The following is a 5,268-nucleotide window of genomic DNA, read 5'->3' on the forward strand; positions in this document are numbered from 1 at the left end:
TCGCGATTGCGGTTTATCGTATCGCGACATTGCTGCTCGCGTTGGTCGAGATCCAATGACTGTTAGCAGAATATGGAATCGATGGATTCAGGAGGGTAATACGGAACTCCATGCTAGATCCCAACGGCCTTGTATCAGTAGCAGTCGAGATGACAGACATCTTATCCACATGGCTGTAACGGATCGAGCAGCCACGTCTCGATCCCTGAGTCAACAGATGGGGTCGTTTGCAAGACAACAACCATCTGCGTGAACAGTTCGACGACTTTTGCAGCAGCATGGACTATCAGCTCGGAGACCATGGCTACGGTTACCCTTGTCGCTTGCATCACAGACAGGAGCGCCTGCGATGGTGTACTCAACGACAAACCAGGGTGCACGAACGGCAAAACGTCATTTTTTAGGATGAGTCATGATGGTGGCATCCGTGTTTGGCGACATCGCGGTGAACGCACATTGGAAGCGTGTATTCGTCATGGCCATACTGGCGTATCACCCGACGTGATGATATGGGGTGCCATTGGTTACATGTCTCGGTCACCTCTTGTTCGCATTGACGGCACTTTGAACAGTGGACGTTACATTTCAGATGGGTTACGACTTGTGGCTCTACCCTTCATTCGATCCCTACGAAACCCTACATTTTAGCGGGATAATACACCACCGCATGTTACAGGTCCTGTACGGGCCTTTCTGGACACAGAAAATGTTCGACTGCTGCCCTTGCCAGCACAGTCTCTAGATCTGTCACCAATTGAAAACGTCTGGTGAGTGGTGGCCGAGCAGCTGGCTCGTCACAATACGCCAGTCACTACTCTTGATGAACTGTGGTATCGCGTTGAAGCTGCATGGGCAGCTGTACCTGTACACGCCATTCAAGCTCAGTTTGATCTGTTTGACTCAATGCCCAGGCATATCAAGGCCGTTATTACGGCCAAAGGTGGTTGTTGTGGGTACCGATTTCTCAAGATCTGTGCACCCAAATTGCGTGAAAATGTAATCACATGTCAGTTCTAGTATAATATATCTGTCCAATGAATACCCGTTTATCCTCTGCATTTCTTCTTGGTGTAGCAATTCTAATGGCCAGTAGTATATATATATATATATATATATATATATATATATATATATATATATTCAGAAAATTATGAGCAGTCTGTCCGGTGATTGGCATGTCTGCTCGCTGCATTCAGATCTGCGTCTATGCCGTGGCGAAACGTCCAAACATCCGTTTGTTCGTTTGGAACAGCAGAATGTAAGGAATTGACTTCCAGAAGCACGACGTCCTATTTGCCACATGTTATGTGTTATGACTCTTGTGATCCGTTTAGGACGTTTAGACCTTTGAATTTCTATGTTGTAATATATTTCACACCCTTTTATTTGTTGCTCCCATTTCTATAAGAGGTCTATGCGGTATCTCACCTGCTCACATTATTCGTCACATTTACTTGCGACAATAGTGTGTTCTTATCACACGACTCATATTCTGTAACAGATGTATGGTGCGACAGTTGCCGAGACTACAGAAGGAGAACAGACACGTCAATGACCGGACGGAAAGTTCATAATTTTGTGAAAAAAAGAAAAAAAAGAAATTGGATACGAAGGAGATTTGAACACGGGTCTGGCGCTTCGCAGTCCAACACAGTTCCGCACAACCACGACACCACGGCGGCAGACATTCGCTAGATCTTGCACATCTTGAGCTTGTACCGTTCACTGTTTCTATTTTGCTTCTTTTTTTTTTTTGCAGTTCAGTACACCTTCTTCCTATTTTCATGTTTTATTTGTGGTCAGTTTATGACGGGCTGTCCATTGGGCCATTTTACCACTAAATCTCAGAGGGGTGCGATGGGATTTAGGCTTGTAAGAGCAGTAGCGAGCATTACAGTGGTGTTGTGACGTGATCAGAGTTGAGACGTAACACACTATTGAAGACAATGTCTCCTGTATCGAAACATGTTAATTAGTCACCAAGTAAGAGGAGCGAGGCAATATCACAATGTGAAGAAGGTTATACTTACGCATAAACAGCAAAAAGTTTGGGTGGAGGCGCTACGAAGTAGGGTATGAGGAAAATATGCAAGAGGTTTGAAGAAACTAGGTCAATCTAAGTTCCTCCAAGAACCGCAGAAAACCAATACTGACTGGTCAAAACTGTCGCCTTTCCGTCGCTGGCGTACCGCAAAACATCGAAACTCGACGGGCAGCGCGACCTTGAGCTTGGGTGTACCGCATGTCAAAGGAGAAAATCGCAGCGCGGAAGACAAACTGATGGAAATTCAATGATTGACGAAATGGAAGGGTCAGAGAATAATTCACGGTAAAATACCACTAGAGCCATTTCAAAGATAACTTTCGATAGTTTTTGTGTAAATAAAGCCCTCTTTCTACAAAAAGTTTTTCTAGAAGATGTACAGGTTCGAAAGAATAAGAGAAAAATATATACTCAAAAACATGAAAATTACAGTTATAAATACACTCAAATATAGCTGTTAAGAAGCTCTGTCAAATGTCAGTTAGACAAGCATCTTAATTACAACAATTTAGCAATTAAACATACAAATAAATATTCAAGTTAATAACTATTTCCATAATTAACATTGCTACACAATGCAGATGGTAGCAGTGATCAAGATATATCACTGAGAGTTAGTGCTTGTTATGATTCCTCTGTGGTCTGTTTTTTGATCATATGATTATTTTCCTAATTTAGCTAATGGATGAATTAAAAACAGCAGCAAACGAGATAAAACCAGAAACACATAGAGATATCGTATTATAGTCGTCATCCTGACAAAAATTTTAGCTGCTTTCCCTGTTAATGTTAATGGACCAGAGCAGCATAAATTACGAGGCTAAGTCAATTATTATCCGCAATTTAGTTGTATTTTTGTTTATTTTGGTAGTACTGTCGTTTTACGTTTGTGACGCATGCTTTGTATATTTGTTGTTATCGATATCGCTGCCGTGCTGTTAATCATGGCTGCTCCGCTGACTATTTGCACCAAAGAAGATCCGTTTTTTGTGGTCGGATTGCGTATCAGGAGCCGTAATTCATCTAAGACTTTCGGTACAGTACAGGATAAGTGCTTTTCCACAACGGAGTGTCTACTAATGGATTGAAAAATTCCGAAATGGTCGCACAAATGTTATGCACGATGAAGGAGCCGGACGACCGTTTACCACCACAAATGAAGAAACCATCGAGGGTTCACGTGAAACGATTCTCTTATACAGACGATTAACTATTCACGAAGTGGCATATCGTCTGCAAATTAGTCACGATTCTGCCTACGAAATCAGCCACAACAGACTTGGGTTTCATAAAGTTTGTGCAAGATGGGTCCCAAAACAACTCACACAGTTGCATAAACAAACGCGCTTGGACATCTGCTTCAAGGCCCAACGGTCCGCAGGAAAACTGATGCTTACGGTATCTTGGGACGCACAAGTTCCAGTACCGGAACATTATGGGGAAAGGGGCACAACAATAAGCAGTGTATGTTACAGTGAGATGCTTACTGTCAGGCTAAAGCCTGCAGTTTGAAGCAAACGCCGAGGATTGCTGTCAAAAGGTGTTGTGTTGTTGCACGACAATGCCCGTCCGCATACTGCTGCCCACACTGCTGGAACGCTCCAGAAACTCAAATTTGAAGTACTGGATCATCCTCTATGTAGTCCTGATCTTGCCCCTTCTGACTATCACTTGTTTGGTTCACTCAAATAGGCAAAGAGGCCGTCGATTTGCTTCGGACGAAGCATTGAATGAAGCGCTGCATTCCTGGCTTGCAGCTTAACCGAGAACCTTCTTTTATGAGAGCATCAGGAAGCTTGTACAATGGTGGGCCAAGTGCGTAGAAACGCAAGGAGACTATGTCGAGAAATGATGTTCTTGTAAGTTTCCTGTTTGATTACAATAAAATTTTATAATTTCTTTGCTGATAATAATTGACTTACTCTCGTAATTAATATTTGGAGCTCCGTTATAGTAAAGTTACTGTGAGTTACCGTTTACATCAGTATGCAAGAATGTTTACAACAGTGTTTTTAGTTTATGCGTAGCTGAATTAGCATTAATTTTGTGAAATGACTGGAAGCTGCTAGAAGACAGTTAAATATCCTGTGTACAGAGGATGTGCATGAGGGCGTGTTGAAGGACCAGCGCTAATTTATGAGGAGGCAGTTCTTTAGGCAATGTTTGGACGAGTTTTGGACGTGCAGTTCTGGAGCTGAGTCGAATCCCTTGCATATATCTTGCGGTAATCAGTTAACAACACGTAGAAAAATTTCGAGTCCGCACAATCGATTTTTCGAAAGATTTCCTCGACCGTTTTGCATTTGTTAATTTCTGCAGAGTTCACGTCGGGAGCGTGCAGACATAACAAAATATGTGAAGATAAGGCATTCGACTTGTTCGATATTACGATGTGTAGTAAGGAATGTTTGAACTATATTGGAGAGTTCATGCAGGTGCATCGAGTGATGAACTGTGGATCGAGCTTGGCACGTTTCCACTTTACTTGCGACTTAACAGAACATTATTACGTGTTTAAATGAGACTTTGATTTGCCACGCCTAATCTGCGAATATCTGAAGCAATCAACTCCATACTTGGTCCTGTATGAAGAGATAATTTGAGCGTATTCAGTTTGAGAATATGCGTACTATTTGTTAAAACTGAAAATTCGTGTTAAAGGAACATTACTTGGTGTGAATAGTTCAGGAACCTATTGTATGAACGTTTCAGTGATATCGCTGACTGAAGAATTTCATTGGAGCACTTTGTGGCAGTTTGTAGTCAACTCCACGTGTACAGTAGAGGCAACTAATTTTGTAGGCCACTCTTCGTCTCACCTGTACGACAGTAGCTTAGTTATTTTTGGGATCATAAGATTGTGAATGGGTTAGATACGCAGCGACAACATCAAATACAACTTGTTAGCACACTCTGTTCAGTTACATACACATCGTATGCTTGGTTTCGGAAACTCTTTAGGTTCTCAAAAGTACCCTTGTTCATGTTTACTTTCACGTTTCCTTATTTCGCTGTCCATCCAGTTGTCTTCAGCTGCTCTGAATACAAAACTCAGCATCTCATTCTATGACTTTCATGCTGATCTGTACAATTACTCTGTCTTTGCGATCACTGTATATTACTTCAGTACTATTATAATTGAGTGTTATGACTACATTCAGTAGACGTAAGGGAAATACAAATTTATTTGAAGTACAATGAACTTATTAGATACATTTAGACTA

The sequence above is a fragment of the Schistocerca americana genome, chromosome 1 (genome assembly GCF_021461395.2).
Source record: "Schistocerca americana isolate TAMUIC-IGC-003095 chromosome 1, iqSchAmer2.1, whole genome shotgun sequence".
NCBI classification, from domain to species: domain Eukaryota; kingdom Metazoa; phylum Arthropoda; class Insecta; order Orthoptera; family Acrididae; genus Schistocerca; species Schistocerca americana.